Source organism: Ursus americanus, chromosome 11 (assembly GCF_024610735.1).
Source record: "Ursus americanus isolate L20-20 chromosome 11, mUrsAme1.1.p, whole genome shotgun sequence".
Taxonomy (NCBI): Eukaryota; Metazoa; Chordata; class Mammalia; order Carnivora; family Ursidae; genus Ursus; species Ursus americanus.
Genome location: NC_142137.1, coordinates 37,324,840 through 37,343,784, shown reverse-complemented (window position 1 = coordinate 37,343,784; position 18,945 = coordinate 37,324,840). Strand labels below are relative to the sequence as shown.

The window sequence follows — 18,945 nt, the reverse complement described above, 5'->3', positions numbered from 1 at the left end:
TCTCTGTCAAATAAATAAATAAAATCTTTAAAAAAAAAAAAAAGATAAGCCACCTTAATGGTTTCCTACAAAAATCTCACAGCCATAGATCGCACCTGAAATCCTGTCAGAGCAATTTATGTCTTGCCTTTTGGCCACCAGGGCATATGTAAGAGTTCAGAATGGCCTAACACACATCGTTACTCCAAGTAAACAAGTCATATGAACTTGGCTAAAGGTGGTAGTCACCTGGAAAAAACAATCCAGGAGGACCTGTCACCTTGTTTTGTGATTGATAACCAAATGTTTTCTCAAGAATATGCCCCTTTCCCTCAGAAGAGATATAATTTTAGACACATGTCAACCTTCTTTTTCTGAAGTACATTTTAAACATTTTAAACAACATACCAAGAAAGCTCAACTATCCAGGAGCCAGCTTTCTGGAATTTTCAAATTCTAGAATTCTTAGGTAAACAAAACTAAATTCCAAACATGTTAAAATAATCAGCCCTCAATAGGCAGCAATAAATGAACACAATGTAAAAGACTTCTGGATCCAAAGACCAAGGCTGGCCCACTTTGTTATGGAAATTTTAACAGCGTAGCAGTTTAAAGACACTAATAGCCACAGACTTCAAGTAAGATGATTTTCTGTAAGGTACGAAAGTCTGTTGAGGAAAAGCCACTACAGCTACCTCTTTTTGGGGAAAAAAAAAAAAAGGACTACATCGTGCTAACAAAGAGCATACTGTAGCTGCAATACTTCATTCTATATTTAAGGAAAAATAAATGACTAAAAACCAAACTATTGTCTAGAAGTTTTTCAAGAAACCAAGTCCTAGAGCCTGTGCTTAGATAATTAGCCATAATTTTATGGACACATCATTTATATATGTCTGTACGCGTGATGACTATGAATCAACAAGAACAAAATTGAACTATTAGAATTGTCAGTCTTATGTGTTAACTACTCTAGGCTGTAGTTCCCAGTCGTTCAATCAAACACTAGTCTAGGTGCTATTGCAAAGGAATTCTGTAGGTGTAATTAGCATCTATAATCAATTCATTTAAGTAAAGGAGATTATCCTCAGTAATCTGGGTGGGCCCGATCTATCAGTGGAAAGAACAGAACAGTGGTTTCCCTAAGGAAGAAGAAATTCCACCTATAGACTGAAACTTCAGTTCCTGCCAGAGAGTTTCTAGCCTGCCAACCTGACTTATGGATTTTGGACTTGCCTAGCCAGCCTCCATAATCTCATAAACTATAATCATATAATCTCTCTCTTGGCAGGAACCAGCAGGGAAAGAAAGGGATGAGTTCAGGGCTTGAAAGTCCCATTCAAGCTCTGCATAAATTACCTGAAAGCTTCTGTGTCTTCCCAGAGGGAAACCCTTGTCTCCTGTAGCTGTAGGGTTGAGATTTCAAACCCAGATCTCATCCTGTAAATTGCTAAATTTCAACACAAATCCCAAGCTTGCAGAATATCTGTTAAAGTGAGGGCAATGATTGAGAAAGAATGGAATTCTGAAAATTGCAATACAGACATATGAGAAATTCAAACAAAGTTGAGGATGTCAAACCCCTAAATTGTGCTGAGTCATCTTTGCCAGTAGAAGCCATTCTTCCACTCCTGTCTGAAGAGGTCCACCCCTGCTTTGCTTGAAAAACTTGTAATAGTCTCTCCTGAGGTAGATGCCTTGCAAGACACTGCTGATTCTCCTCAGGACCTATCCCTGCCACCCCTCTTTGTTTCTAGACCAACCAATAACTAGACTTGTGTTCCAGCAGAATCTGAAGGGTAATATACAAAGTGTGGCCCATGAGAAAGTATGCCACATACCAAATAAGAAGCACTATTTTTCTAACTTGTTGGATAATTGTGGCAGGAACATAAAGTTGGATCAGAATGAGTTTATTGATATGGGTTCACTAAGCAGAGATTCTGGATTCAATGTTTTAGTCCAAGGTTTAGAAAAAGGTCTAACATTTTGGTTGGTTGGTTGAAACATGGACCAACATTAAATGAAATCAAAAGGCCAGAACTGACTGCCTTGGTATACTATAGAATAATTCTTAAAGCGGCTTATTATGTGATACCTGCTTACCTCCCCCAGGAAGACCCAAAGGACACACCTTTCACTATGATGTAGAAATACATTTGTGAGGGGAGCCCCAGTATCCTAAGAAATCTGGGGTCACTCTTATAGGTCAGAAATTACAGTGAGAATTGCTGCACTGACCTGGAATCCCTAAATACAGTGAGGAAAATTGGATGCCAGGGGCAAGTGGCAGCACTTAGTCACCAAAGACAAAGTAGAGTGGTTACCATAATGGATGGCGGAGCCAAAACGATACTTAGAATAGTCTGACTTGCAGAGAGAAACTGATGGCATTGTGTATGTGATCATGGTGTCCCTAGACAATGGATGGGCTATCTAATACTTGATCTGTGTGAGCCTGTGAGTTCTAGGACTAGTGAACAGATGTCTCTCTTGAATCTTCAAAACAGAGTCACACCTCTCAAGCAATTCCTAGCCTTGACCTAGTTTACAGACCCAGAACCCTTTGAATGAAGGGGAGGCCAACTCCCCTTGAGAACGTGTTGTACTGACAAAAATTCATATTGTTGATCTTTCTCCCAGCCTATGAGTGCCAGTGGCAGGCAGGGACTTTGTCTGGAGACGTGGCAAGCCCTCTCAGTGAATTACAAAGCAAACCCTGAGGCTTTCGGAATAAAGCCCTTCTTTCCTCTGCAGATACCTACTGCCCTTTTGAGAAACAGCTTTTGGCTTACTATGGGGTCTTAGAAGAAAATCCAAATCATGGACTACCAAATCACCATGAGACCTGAGCTGCTTATCACAAGCTGGCTGCTGTCTGAGCCAGCAAGCTGTAAAGTTGGGCATGCACAGCAGCACTCCAGGACCAACAGGAAGAGGTATGTATGAGATTAGGTACAAGCAGGCCCTGAAAGCGTAAATAAATTACAGGATAAAGTGATGCAAATGCCCATGGCCCTTACTCCTGCTGCATTACCTAATCTCTACCCATCCATACCCATTGTCTCATGAGGAGTTCCCTAAAGCTAGTTGACTGCAGAAGAGAAAACTTGGGCCTGGTTTCCAGGAGGTTCTGTGCAGTTTGAAGGTCCCACCTTAAAGTGGACAGCTGGCGCACTGCAGCTCCTTTCTCAGATATCTTGAAGGCACAATGGTGAAGGGAAATCCTCCCAGGAGGCAGAACTTTGAACACTGCTGCCAGGTGTTAATATTGCTTGGAAGGAGATATGGTATAAAACTGTCCTGAATCCTAGGCTGTGGCAAATGCTTTGACTGAATTGTTACTAATTTGGAAAGAAAATGTTCAGAAAATTGGCGACAAGGAAATTAGGGGAAGAGGTATATTGGTACTCAGACCACTCTGAATGGGCAACAAACATGAAGATGTTTGTGTCCCATGTGAATGTTTACCAAAGGCTGCCCTCGGCAGAGGAAGATTTTAATAATCAAATGGATAGAATGACCCTTTGTGTGGATACTGTGCCTCTTTCCCCAGCCACTGCTGTCATTGCCCAACGTACTCATCATCTGTGGCCATGTAGCGGAGGTAATGATGATGAATGGGCTCAGCAACACGAGATTGCACTAACTAGGCCAGCCTGGCTCCAGGCACCGCTGAGGGCCCAATCGACCAGCAGCAGACATACACTGAGTTCCCAATATGGCACCATTCCCCAGATTCCCCAGCCAGCTATCTGCTTCCACTGTGGAAGGGGCAGAGTTTCTTCTTGCCATAATAGATACTCTGGATATAGAGTTTCTTTCCCGATGGGCCATATTTCTGCCAAAATTACCATCCACGGATTTATAGAATATTTTCTCTACTGTCATGATATTCCACACACCAATGCTGCTGATCAAGGAGTTCATAGCAAATGAAGACCAGCAACACTCACTCACTGGTAACACCATGTCCTCCATCACTCTGAAGCAGACGGCATGATACAACAGTGGAATGGCCTTTGAAGACTCAGTCACCATGCTAGTGAGGTGGCAGTACCTGGCTGGGCTCTGGCAATATCCTCCAAGAGGCTACATATGCTGTAAATGAACATTTAATTGATAATACTCTGTCTCCCACAGCTAGGATTCCTGAGCAGGAATCAAGGGGTGGAAATGGGAGTGGCACCACTCACTGTTACCAACCACTCACTATAAGCAATCGACTAGCAATCTCATTTGATAAACAAATGCAAGGTTTCTTTAGATGATATTCACCATTATAAAGAAAATCTATTATAAAGAACCATGGATTTTCTTCTATTGAAAACAGTACTTGGAGAAATAATGACTGAAGCTTTGGAATTTCGTAATACCAAGTTAACAACAAAAAAAAAAAGTGAACATCAGTATAAGATTTAATTCAAAATCTAAGGAACAGGAAACTTTAACAGAAAGCTGTTAAAAGCTAAGACACAGACAAAAGACTCAATTTCCAATTTTCTCTTTTAGTCCTTGGAGGTAGAGGTCTTAGTTTGATGCCGAACATTTCCAAGTAACATAGGTTGGCCTGAATTCCCCTAAATGATGATTGCCAGGGAAAGGCCAGTGAACACTCCATGCCATTGTAAGGAAATTAATTTCAGCAACTTCTACTCTATTTTCTCCTCCATTTCAAGTAAGCTCAGCCAAAAACAACCATTTACTTGCTAATCCTGTCATTTTTATACTTTCTTCTCTGATATACGACCTCTTAGAATAAATCCAAGGAGAGGAAGGAATAACAACACCTCTGTATTGTATGTTTCACTTAACCTAAGCCCTGTGTGAGCAGTGTCAACTGCATGGAATCCAATCTTATCTGAAGGTTACTGCAAGTCTTAAAACCAAAAACAAACCTAACAATGGCAAGTTTCATCACATCAAAGTTGCCTTCTAATCAAACTCATTAGAAATAAAGCACAGTTTAGTAATTAACATGCTTGAGTTTTTTAGTTTTCAAAAGACAGTCACATAAGTCTATACTAAGGACTATCAAAGTCAGCATCTGAAAAGACCTGCCTGGCTCCCTACTCCAGCTTCCCTCCAGGCCACACAACTCCCACATAGGATGTCACAAGTCCTCCTTACTCTGAGGCCTCTCTCCCATCCCCCCAAAACAGAGTCTCTGCTTTAATGCCCTGCAAAGTACCCTATTCCTTCCAAAATGGGACTGCACACTAGTCTACCCAGTTTTCCCAGGGCCTGAATTTCAGGCCCCAGCCCCAGCCCCAGTCCTGGGGCCCCACTATCTGTGATCAGACCTCTCTGTTTATCTGCCTGGATATCACCTGCTTCCAGACTCTGTGTCACCATGGCATGCCCACCTGCCAGGACACCATCTGCTGCACCTGGCTTGTCTTCCCGGACTCCGACCCCCCTGCCTGTCAGGACAGGCTCCTGTAGTTGTCATCATCCTCCCTAGATAACAAGCCCACTAGCTTGACTGGATTTTCTCCCATCAACTGAAACAAATTCCAATTTCAATAGCCTCTTTTACTCTGATAAGTATGGCTGTCCTGTCTTTTAAAAAAAACCAAACTAATTCATTACTCTACCAACAAGCTCTTATTCTGATGTTAGAACACTCTATGCCCTACAAAATATTTCAATTTAATAGGTTTCAAGCTTAATTAAAAGATATTGCAAGTTCTTTAACAAAGAGTTATGTATGTGTGAGAAGCTTAAAAAGATAGAAGCCATGTACGAACCTGTACTAAAGAAACCTGAGAGACAGTGGAATATTTTCACTGATACTATAGAGGTGAAAAGCCATCATCAAATTCAGTTTTCCAAACAGCTTGCCATCCAATAGCACATTTATAAAGACAGAAATTAAAAATGAAATAAATGATGTTAACCCTTTAGAAGGTAAACAAAATGTTTACACGATGTGAAAAACAAGTTCCAAGCCCAATTATAGAGGTGTCACAGTATATACACCTATGAGATGGACAGATACTTTGCCTAGATTTTAAAACAATTCTTTAGTTATGCATGTGTGCTTTAATTTAAAACAAATGACAGGAGCACCTGGCTGGCTTAGTCAGTGGCGTGTATGACTCTTGATCTCAGGGTTGTGGGTCTACACTCACATTGGGTGTAGAGATTACTTTAAAATAATTCTTTAAAAATTTTTAATTTACTTTTTAAAAAATATTTTATTTATCTTCAATTTTTTTGAGAGAGAGAGAGAGAGAGCGCGCGTGCCCACTTGAGTGGGGGTAGGTGCAGAAGGCAAGGAAGAGAAAACTTCAAGCTGACTCCCTGCTGAGTTTGGGGCTCGATTTCATGTGGGGCTCGATTTCAAGACCCTGAGATCATGAGCCAAAATCAATAGGCGGACACTCAACCAACTGAGCCAATCAGGTGCCCTTAAAATTTTTTTTTAAATGACACACACACACACACAAAGCAATGTTCAACCACATAGCCACTAATACTCTGTACAGAAACAATGTTTTCAATAGCATAAGTTTAATGAGTTGAAGGTGTGTTGAAAACAAAGGCAAGAAACAGAAACTTCAAGTGATACAATCTTCCAATTGGAGATACTCTCATAGAAATCAAACCCAATGAAGTCCAATCACAAAATTTTATTAAATAGTCATATAGGCACTAAGACTTTTTATAAATACCAATTAACTTAATCTTCTTAATAACTCTATAGGATAGGTACTATTGTCAGTTCCATTTTATAGATGAAAACACTGAAACAGAAAGGTTAAGTAACCTGCCCTAGAACAAACAGCTAATAAATGGCACAGGCAGGACTGAAATTCGGCAATCAGTGATTTGATCCACTGCACGTGCTCTATCTCTGAATGACCTACTAAGAAATGGAGCTAGAAGGTGGCAAAGTATAGAATAGAGATTTCACTTTCAATGTTCAGTATCTTTTCCACCAAATCTTTCATAGTGTTCAAATGTTCGCCTAGTGTCAGAGAGACTTGAAATGACATATGGTGGGCTAGTAAATTGCCAAAAGCAAAACAGCCAAAGAATCTGATAAAGTACTGATGAAATTACAATTGATGTGATGGCATTACGTTATGATATGCATTTAAATACTAACAACAGACTCTTCAAACTAACATATAGTAATTTTAAGTGAAGTGGCTCATTTTGAGGGGCCCCCTGGCAGTCAGCTCACAAAGTTGAACCACATTCCACATAATCTAACAAATAACATAACCACAAACCAGACTAAACCAAAGATGAGTTTTCATAGGGCGGCAGTGTGGATATGACTGAGGGACAGTGTCGTTTCGGCCACCCTGCTGCTGCCATGCCCACACATATGGAACTCTTATACACTGAAGACTTTAATAATAATCAGCAGCTACAATATTCATGACGTCTTCCAGCAATGTGAAGATACAGTCATCTGAGACAAGTAACAATAATAAGCTCATGTGCAGCTTTTGGACAATGATTTAATCTTTCCAAAGTTATATCCCTGACATTTTAGGGTTGTGTTTTAAAACAAACACAAGCACTTCCCTACCAATGGATTTTTATTTTTATTTATTTATTTTTTTTAAAGATTTTACTTATTTATTCGACAGAGATAGAGACAGCCAGTGAGAGAGGGAACACAAGCAGGGGGAGTGGAAGAGAAAGAAGCAGGCTCATAGCGGAGGAGCCTGACATGGGGCTCGATCCCATAACGCCGGGATCACGCCCTGAGACGAAGGCAGACGCTTAACCGCTGTGCCACCCAGGTGCCCCTGGATTTTTATTTTTTATGACTATGGTTACAATTTCTATGCTATTCACAAGGTAGGATAATAGATTGATGTTAAATTAATAAAAAAATATTATGTGTTCTCAAGCATCTGTAAATTAGAATTTTACAGTCTGAACTTATTTGTAAAATAATCAAATTACCATAATTTTATTAAGAAACTACTTAGGCGAAACTTGATACCTAACACTTGATAAATACTTCACTTTCAGAATACCATATAATTTATATAGAGGACTTTAGCAATTAAATTTTATTACCAGCAGGTAGTCAAGAATGCTGGTTTTATTTATCTTACAATTGTATAAAACATCTTGGAAAAACAAAAACAAATTTGAAACAAGTAAAATTTAAAAACTATTTGCAAGCCTTTAATCCAAGGAGTTGTATTAGAAGTTTAAAATAAAAATGAAACAATGACTTATTTGTCCTAACTCCATGTACTACAAATGATCTAATTCAATACCACCTTACCTTGAAGAACGCTGTAAATGGAGCCTGTTTAAAGAGAACTGAAGACCTGAGTTTGAACTGAAAACCCTTGGCTAACTGGGGAGTGAGTTCTCTGTTTCCCATACAATCTTGGCACACCCAAACCTCGCAGCAACAGACATGTCATGTTCATTAACTTGCCAGCTGTTAACAAGAAAACTATAGGGTAAAGCAAAGCTGACAACTAACTGGAAAATAAGTGACCTTTGATCACCAGTGAAACCTGATTTACCTGACCACATTCTGCTACCTATTGGGACAAATGGGACAGAGTGCTAATCCAGGGGAAAGAGGCAATAATTAGGTTTACCTGGGCAGGGGAGAGAGCAATCATAGGGGAAAAAATGATGGATTAAAGCCATACTGTAACCAGCTATTCTGAAGGTAGGGTATCAGGCATTTTCCTGATGAGATGGCCCTAAGAATCCACTATCTTTTATCTTTCTTAAACATAAGAAAACGTGATGAAAAGAACAATGGACTGGAAAGCTTTATCTATCTTACCCCATGATTGTTTGAATTGAGATTTGGGCTGGGTATTTAGAGGACATCCATTAACCGTCTGTGTAACCCAGAAAGTCATTTCACCTCCCAGAGCCTTGTTTGTTGTTGTTGTTGTTGTTGTTGTTTTGTTTTTCATTTGTGGGCTAATTCTCCATTGTGATTTGCCTGGGAAAGTCTTAGTTTATTTACATTTTCCTGACTTCCCATCCGGCTTAGGTTTTGTCATTTTCAAAAGGTCTCAGTGTTGACAACATATAAAGACGTAAGTTAGAATGATGTTTTCTCCTAACTCATCCAGCAATAACATCCTGTCATCCACTAGCCCGATTTAGGAGTAAGGGAAGCCAGTAGATGTGAATAGCAAATGTCTTATCAAGGAAAACACAAATTTCACCAGGGAGAACAGAGCTAGAACTATATATAACTACACAGATCTCAAAAACATAGTGTTGGGAAAAGCACTGTGACATTATTTTTGTAAATTTTAAATACACAAACCCGGACTAAATATTGAATGGTTGCATAAATACATGAGTGAAAGTATAAAGTGGATTGGAACAATAGACACTAATGCATAGATACTTCTGAAAGGAGATTTAACTAATTGTAGTTTTTTTATTTCTTTAAAAAGAAAGATTAAACAAATATTATAAATTGAGATGTGGTAATTCTCAGAGAGAGGAGTGGATTTTATTCTTTGTTGATTTTATTCTCTGCACTGCTTAAATGTCTCAACATATAAATTACAGAACATGGGCTACCAAAACAAAAGCAGGTGGAGCTAACCAAAGGCAGGCCTGGAAAAGTAAGCATACAGAATGGCTTGTTAATTGCAGCTGGGAAACATGACTTGCAGTCAACCAGTCTGCTGAGCTGGTGTTACAGGCAATCACTAATTGCTTTATTGGCTCATGTTGGCATGACCTGACTGTAGGACAACCACCTGAGGTTCTTTTGGCCTTCTTAACAGGTAATTCAAATTATTCAATGGTTGATACCAAATACATAACTGTAACACAGGAAATGATTGCAACACAGATATGACAACCAAAGCCCCTGCAACTTTCAAAGTCATCCAATGTGCATAAGCAGGCTCTCCTTGAACAGGTCATAACACATTGTCCATAGCCTTTTTGATACAACAGACAGAGGTTGACAATACAGGTCCCTTAGCATAATTCAGAGAGCTAGAGATTGAGCTAGAAAAAGAATCTTTCCAGCATCTAAGAACAGATTAATAATAAGCAAATGCTAACAAAATGCAACAACTAACCCAATGTGTTTTGTACTGTTGCATGTGTTTACTATTTCTCACTGCACATTTTAGAAATATTTTGTTTTTATAAATCCCAGGATAGGGCAAGAGGGACTTTCTACATTAATGGGTATCCTTTTTATTTTCTGGATTGTTTAAGGCAGTCCAAGTGTTTCCCACGATAAGACTCTAGGTTCCCATTATGACGGCACCATTTGTCAAGTGTCTATTATAGGCTAAACATTTTAAATTAGTTCATTTACACTTATTTTATCAATTCTCACCACCGTCCTGTGAGACAAATATTAATACTATCCCCATCTGTCTGATGTAGGAATTAGGGCCCAGAGATGGGAAATTTGGCCAAGGTCTAAGACTTACGTAAAAGCTGGCGGGCCTGAGGCCAAAGCAGCCTTAAAGTCTCTCACTGAATTTTCTTCAGGGGAGCCCTTATTATATCAATGATCTCAATAATAGGTCCTAGAACTTTTGTGCTTAGAGATAAGTTACCTAACAACCCTCCATCCCCAGCCCCTTACCATCCCATATATTAATTCCTTGTGCCACATTCTTTCCTAATGGTACCTATCTTCTGGACCATCTCAATGACCAGAGATAGCTTGCTATTAACTTCAGGTAGCTTTTTCTTTGATTAAATAAAAATGGGTCTTCCTCTGATTCCTGTCCACTCAACCTAGTTTTCCTTCTCAATCATACAGAACAGATGATATTCCTCACATAACTGAAGAAAGTTAGCATGTCATCCGCAGGACCTCCCCAAGCTACTAAATGAATGTCGGCCTCTCTTTTGGGTCTCCTCACAGTTCTGGCAGTTCACAGACCCTGGGGAATCACAAAGTGTCTTCAGCTGTGTATCCTCAGTGCTCACAACAGTGCTGGCACCAGGTAAATGGGGTAAGTGCTCAGTAAATACTCCATGAACCAAGGGATGAAAAAATGAGTTTTGCAAACACCGCAAACATTAAATGACTATTATTCTGATCACTAACAATTAGTGCTAAACTGTCAATGACCACCTCCATTCTATGTATATGTTCCTTTTCCTCCCTTTACAGGTGTGTCTGTTCTGCTCTTTTGTGTGTTGGTTGTCACTTGTTTGGTTGCCCATTTTCCCCTCCAGAACTAACCGCTTATAAATAGTTTTCTAACAATCTTCAAAGATGACAGTCCAGCTAGCATGAAAATCAGCAAGACTTATTTCTTTATCTTTAGAGCTGTGCTTGTTCGGTTTTGTTACTCTTATTTAACACAAAATGGCTAAGCTTCTCTTTTGCTTTTATTACGGGAAGAAAACATTCTATACATTTCTTTTGGCTACTTCCAGGCCTTTTCCTGAGGATGGTCAATAATATACACATACTAAGTGTATATCTATGAACAAATAAAATACATGCATAAACAAATATTTGTTTAGCAGGGGTATTAGAGCTAGGGTCTAAGCAGGATTAATTTTTTTCTTTTTTTTAAGATTCAGACATTTCTAGGCATGTCTCATGAGCCAGCAGGATGAATGGATGAATCTGCCAAGGATATCACTTCATGAGTACCTAAAAGATTTCAAAGGAAGGACACTGATAATGTTAGCCAATCCGTAGGACGAAGACCTCTAAGAGAAAAAGCCACCTATTAACAGCCCCCACCCTTATGTCTGGGAAGGAGAAACCTCTTTAGAGTTATAGTTAAAGAGAGTTGAAGAAACAAACCTGATCCAAGGGCAATGGTCAGGTTAGAAACGGGGGGAAAGTTAGCTGAGTGCAGAACGTTGGGCAATTTGAACCTGGAGTCAAAAGGCCATCACAGATGGGGAAGAGGTAGCAGGAGGGGAGGGTGTCCATGTCAGCTGAGGAACCACTACAGAAAGGCACAGGGCAGGGGGAGTGACCTCTGGAGGAAGAGCAGTGGCCAGGTATCTACACATTCACCAGAGACATGAGAAGGATTGGATATGAACGAAAAAAAAAAAAAAAAAAGACTAGGAAGTTCATGGGCCTGCTGGTTCCTCTTTCTCATGAGATATTTGGGGCTTGGAATTGGGCAATATTTCTAATAGGTTCCAGGATAAAAAATTACTGTTTTGTTAGTATTAGTGTGAATTATCAAGGTCCAAGCCGATATCACCTGGGATATTTAAAATAAAGTAAAACTTTTTTTCTTTATTTCATTGTCCATTGATGACCATGAACTTTGCTCTCCCGCTTGCTCTAGGGTCCCAGCATTGAAGGATCAAGCTACTGTAGAGGGAGAGGAAGAAAACAATCTTTCTTGCACCATACTCTACAATAAAACAGGAAATGCTTCTCTCCAAATTCAATCATTGTGACACCCCCCTGCAATTATCGACTATACCACAATCCAAGACAGGAAACTGTAATGATTTCAGTTTTATTAGAGATAACATATTTTAACACATTATATAAATTCAAACATTACTCAATCATGTTGTAAATAATATCTATTGAAATATAATGCCTTGGCATATGTTAAGAATTATAGAACTGTCTAGATGAAATCCCTTCCTCTCTTGGATGATATAACTCAAATTTAGTTGACCTTTTTAGGTGGACTAATTCTAATTTCTATGTCACTATTTGGTCATCTCTAGAATCCCATTTTTATTTTTAGCTAAGACATACTATATATTTGCTCCACAAAAATGGCGGTAATGCTCTGTGCCTACAGCAGGTACAATACCAAATGACTACTATTCCAGGATGGGCTCTGCTTTATTAAGCCTTCAGGCAATAGTGTATTTGGAATATTAATCAGAACTTGCTCTTCTATTAATTCCAAAAAAATCAAGAAGAAAGAATTTTCAAATTTCACATTGTTAAGGATGCTGCTTGAGTCTTTGTTCTCCTTTTATGTACAGAAGTTTTGATATGTTCATATTCAAGTCTATCAAGTTTCAATTATGGTTTCTACCTTTGATGTCATATTAGAAAATATTATAAAAGTATTCACCAGGGGCGCCTCGGTGGCACAGTGGTTAAGCGTCTGCCTTCGGCTCAGGGTGTGATCCTGGAGTTACAGGATCAAGCCCCACATCAGGCTCCTCCGCTATGAGCCTGCTTCTTTCTCTCCCACTCCCCCTGCTTGTGTTCCCTCTCTCGCTGGCTGTCTCTATCTCCGTCGAATAAATAAATAAAATCTTAAAAAAAAAAAAGTTTTCACCAATCTCTTTTCTTCCAGTTATGTCTCACTGTTTTTTCTTCTTTAATCTGATAGATATTTGTATATTGTATGAATAAAAGATCCAACTTTACAGTTTTTCCTAACATTAACCAACTATTGGAACTGTGTTCAGGTAATAGTATTTTCTCCACAAACATGAAATGTTATCTTTATTAAACATCACATTTATATGCTTAAATCTGTTTGGTTAAGCTTAGTTTCATGCTTAGTTCCTCTAAGTCTCTATTTTAGTAAAAAGTACTATACCATCTTAGTAGTTGTAAATTTATAATCTTTTTTTAATACTTGGAAATGAAATTCCTTCTTCACTATTCTTTCTCAAAAATGTGTTTTTCCTTTCTTCCACATGAATGTTAATAATCGTTTTGCCAACATCTCGCTAAAAATCTCTGTCTTTAAATGGAATTGCACTAACTTTGTAAATTAATTTGGGGAATCCAACACTATTACAAAATTTGCTATTCTCATCTAGGAATACCACGTAAATCTCCATTACTGCTAATCTTATTTTGTGTTTCTCAATAAAATGTTACTATTGTCTTCATTTAAATCTTACACACTTCTTATATAGTTTACTGATAGATTGTAATCTTTCATTGCTATTATAAATGGGATTTCTTCATCATGTTTTAGCTGTTCTAGAAAAGTCAACAGATTTATTCACATTTATCTTTTGTATGGCCACTTAACAAACTTTCTTATTCTAATTGTTCTTCAGTTAATTTTCTTGGGATTTTTAGTAAAAAATATAAACATTTTTAAGTGAAAAAGATGTCTCCTCTTTTCTAATAATTATAACCTTTGAGAGACACATGAGTTAAACCACTTTAGTTCTAATCAGCTCTACCACACACTAGCTGTGTGCCCTTGGCCAAGTTACTTAGCTTCTCTGGGCCTCAGCTTCTTGATTTATAAAATGAAGATGATGATAGTTCAGATCCTGGGATTGTGAAGGTTAAATTAGTTAATATTTGTAAAGTATTTAGAATAGTTTCTAGCATACATAATAAGAACTTTAAAAATGTTAGTCATTTTAAAAATGCGTAGTATTGGCTGGAATTTATAGAATGATGTCAACTGTAAATGATGAAATCGGGCAGCCAGTAAGCCTCTAACACTTTTCTGTTTTCTTGAAATTGCCTTTTCACAATTTAATAATATCTCACTATTTCTAAATTACTATGTTATATGTATGTGTGTTTTCTTAAAAGAAATACAGTTGCATTATCAAATGTTATTTGGAATTCTATTAGGAAGTAAAAAGGAGAGGTTCTATTCTTTAGACTATGACTATTAAATTATTTTAATAAATTTTCCAACATTGAACCAGTTGTTCATTCCTAGAATAAACATCATTTGTTACATTATTCTATTTTGTTGATTTCTACATTCCTATATCCAGCAGATTCAATGAATTTCTGTGATTCTCTTTTTTGCCCTACTTTTATTAGTGTTTGGGGAGGTTTTTGTTTTTTTTTGTTTTGTTTTTTTTAGTATTATCCTTTTTACTAAATGAATCAGAAAAATGCTCATCTCTTTTGTAGAGTTCGTAGAGTATGGGATAACGTGTCCCTGAAAAATGTGTACTTTCAACCACTGATTATAAATACCTGATGAAAACAAGATACTTTGCTCATCTAAACAGAATATTTTAGCTCCTGCCAAATCTTCCTACCCAAGCTGGTCAAGAACATAGGCTTAAGCATCAGACAAAATTAGGCTCAAATCCTTACTTTACCACCCACTGGCTAAATGTGTGCACTTGGCAAGGTGCATTTTTATCACAGAGAAAAATCATACTTTCCTTACCTTCCTCACATGGAGTTTTTGTGAGGATTATAGGAGATTATGTTTATAAATCACTATACACTCCACCCACAATAAAGACTCAATAAATTATTTTATGTTAGTCTCAATTTTCCTGAAATACAAAATTAATGTTTATAATTTTCTTGCTATATGGAGATTTTAGTTATATATATATACATATATATATATAAATGCTTTTGATAAAGTTATTGGTATAAATTGCTTCATAATAAAATGTATATATATATTATTTATTATATTATATTATATATTTATAATTTATATATATTTATATATATTATAATTTATATATTATATTATATATATTTATTATATAACATAATAAAAGGTATATATATAAATGCTTTTGATAAAGTTATTGGTATAAATTGCTTCATAATAAAAGGTATATTTCAATTAAGACATGTTACTCTCTGCAGTAATAAATTTAAAGATGGACATGAAAGTAAAAATGCTCCGATAGATAGATAACACATGAAAATGAACACATTGCCACTGTCTACACGAAACTACTGTGGGTTATTTTAAAAAGTTGTACTGGTTTTGAGAAAACCAGGCAATGAGCCTAAACCAAATTTAATGTCTTCCACTCTTTCCTGTTCCCTTGGAGCTTTTTGTTCTCATGGGAATCTGAGAGTGGGAGGAGAATGTTAGAACCTTCACACAGGCTGAGGCTTACTCTATGTTTTCTGATCGGCCATGTGAACTGCAACGCAGGGTTGGGGGGTCAGTCTCTCTCTCTGGCTGGGAGAATACAGCACTAAGTAATTGTGGCCTCAAATAGAAGTCCTACCAACATAACAGAATTTTCTTGAAATATTAAGATTGCAACATGAATGTAGCCTCATTTTTAAAGGACCCACAATAGGTGAATATAAGCATATACAGATATAAATATAGATACATACAATATATATACTATATATGCATATGAATATATAGAGAGATCTATATATATTCATATTCACCTGCACAAATGGGTGTCATTTATATATATACATCATTGTCACATATATGTTACTTATAAATATGAAATATGTGATATATATGGTTATATAGATATATATCACCAGCACAAAGAAATCTGTTTCTCAAAAAAAGAGTATTTCAGATTTATGTCTACCAATCAGTGTCATCAAGAAATATTTGCTTGTATTTACTATGGTCTCTGAGGAGATTAGAATTGACCTGATAGGTAATATAACGAGTTTCTCTTCTGTTTTAAAGGCTATAAATTTAAAACATTATTTTGGTAGACTGACTTCCTCTGCTAAGAACAACTTAAATAAGCACAGCTAAAAATGTAAATATCCAACCAAGCTTGATCTCTGTACTAATCACTGGTCTTTGGCAAACACAGGATGAAAATGTTTATCTCAAATTCTCAGCATGCATTATTTGCTATTAATTTGACAATAGATTCTATTAAGCTTTGATTAAACTGTATTGATTTGTTTTCTAAAATAAAGACCTACTACTGTACCTTTTCCTTGCTGTCCTCTGGCTTTATGGTAACAAAGATATTTTTAGGGACACCCTCAATAGCAGGATTGATGGATCAAAAGCTTACCTACCTCTGTCTTTCTGCCCCCTGTGTGGCCTCAATAACTTGATGGTTCCCAGCTTACCCCAGATTTCTCTTGATCAAGTGCCTTTTAGTATACTGTGACCCCTGAAAGAAACAAAGGGGAAAAAAGATTTATTAAGATTAACATCTCTCATTCCTTGCCTCTTTTGGAAAAGAACAAATGGTTCCTTGGGCAATAACACTGTCTAATTTAACAATAAAATGCCACACAATTTTAAAACAACATTCATTGTCATTTTTTCATTCCTCATCCTGATTTCTTTTTTATACTCTTCTGATTTATAGCAGGAACTGGATAAATTTCCTTGAGTAAGCAGCTCAGTACTCCCTTATAAATGAGGAGTGTGTTTCTTTTTATTTTGTTCACTGTTCAAACTCATCAACCGTATTCTGAGCAATCTTTCTTCTGTTTTGCTTCTAAGACTGTGCAACAAGAGCAGTCACACACATTCTTACTAAATAGTAAAATCAACAATATAGCAAAATATACATTTTTTTTCCAGCTTTTCAAATTTCCATGGAAAATAGATTCATGAGCTGAGTGACAACCTTTCTCAAATGTGTGATTTTAAAAGCAATAAATCCTCACAGCAGTTCATCTTTGAATTCCAATGCCAAGGAGCAAGGACATTGTTTTTCCCATAATATTTGGAATTCTAGAAGAGAAAACAAACCCAGTAAAATTCAGCCTACATGTAATGCCTTGACATCAAGAGGTAACTTGAAAATTTGCTGTGAATAGGCATCCAATCCACTTGCTTGGTTTTCCTATTCGTATCCTTTTAAGTACTTATATATCAAAAGCCCCTATTTTACAACTAAAAATAATACAGAAAACAAGTTGGTTATTTTCATTTCCATGTATATTCCTGACGGAGGGGATATTCCTGATCACTGGGTAACCCAGGCCCCCTTTCGCTTGGGCAGTCTACATATTTGAGCACATGGTAAATGCTTAGTTGTCCTAGATGAGAGCACCATGCTTCATGCTACAGGGATTTATCTGTTCCTTTTTCTACAAAATGTGGGGCCAGTAACATCACTATTCCTATGCTTGTACGTGCTAACTTGACAAGGGTTATTCAGAGCAGGAGAGTCCAATGCTGTCTGCTGCTCTCTCCTCTCCCCTCTTCCTCATTAACCATCAAGTCAAGTTCTATTTATTTCAGGCTCAAAATGATCCTCAGTTCACTCTTTCAATTCCATTCCCATAGGTCCACACCTTCCTCCACCCCATCCGTTCTTAGAGATGTTAAGACATCTCTCACTAGGCTCCCTGGTTTGACACATGCCCCTTCCAGTCCATATTCCACAGATCATTCATGCTGGGACACTCACTGATCTTTCCATTTGTATAAACCCCAAGAATTATACATAGTGGAAATACTGAACCATTATTCTCAAATAAGCTATCTTGACTTCCAAATGCCAACAGCAATATGCTAGGCATCTTTTGAGGTAGTTTTTAAATAATTTTACTACTCTTTACTTTGCTTTCCATATTTCCTCATAGCTTACAAGTAATCCAGTACGAGAAAGCCCTAAGGGCACTGCAATAAAGAGGCAGAAGCAGTGACCTTAGTTCTAGTTCCACCTCATCCATTTATCACCTGTTGACTTGGACAAGTCATCTCCTTTCTTGCGAGGCAAATGGCAGAGCCTTGTTGATCAAATGGGGATGGAAATATTTATCCTGCTTATCTCTCTAGGTTGTTCTGGGAATCAAGGGTGATCCCATACAATAAAATACCAAATGTGCAATACTGCTATTACCCTCTCTGAAGAACTGCAGATATAAAAACTGTGCTTCTTGTGTGATAACTCTAGATTCGGATTAGGATCCTAGAAAAGGTAGCTGTGATCACACTTTTAAGTCTTGCAGCTTCCCTTTGGGACTGTGATGTTCTAAAGAGTTTTGTTTTGGCTTCTGAAGGGGGAAAAATACCAAAGGAATCATACTCTAACATATTTGGATTTCCAAGACATGCTGAATCTAAAGAGGAAAGAAAGGGAGAAGGGGCTGAAAACAGTGACAAATTTTAATTGGCTAAAACTACCATAAATAAAATAACCCAACTGTCATTTGTGGCACAAATGTTCATGCAATCTCCTTAAAACCCAGATAATTACTCCAGACATTACTGGACCCTTTCCAATATGAAATAATGCCTATTCTCTATCATTGTGTTGTAGGTTTTAGCTGGAGAATGCGGAATGTGTATAACAGAATAAGTTTGTTTTGCTTCTAAAGAAGAAATACAAAATATCAACCCAAACATCACTTTATCTATACACAGC

At 37.4% G+C, this 18,945-nt stretch overlaps 1 protein-coding gene across 17 annotated transcripts in view; it reads right to left on the bottom strand.

The window, feature by feature from the left end:
- Window positions 1–18,945, bottom strand: part of PKIB (cAMP-dependent protein kinase inhibitor beta) — a 192,504-nt gene that overhangs the window by 66,018 nt on the left and 107,541 nt on the right. For 11 of the 17 annotated variants that reach the window (XM_087865440.1, XM_045798583.2, XM_087865441.1 and 8 more), the window contains one exon: window positions 16,634–16,731. The gene's annotated coding sequence lies outside the window, so the exon portion shown is untranslated. Of the gene's footprint in view, window positions 1–1,338; window positions 15,156–16,629; window positions 16,732–18,945 lie in introns of those variants that run through there. The other 6 variants (XM_087865434.1, XM_087865437.1, XM_087865439.1 and 3 more) reach the window with 4 other exon arrangements.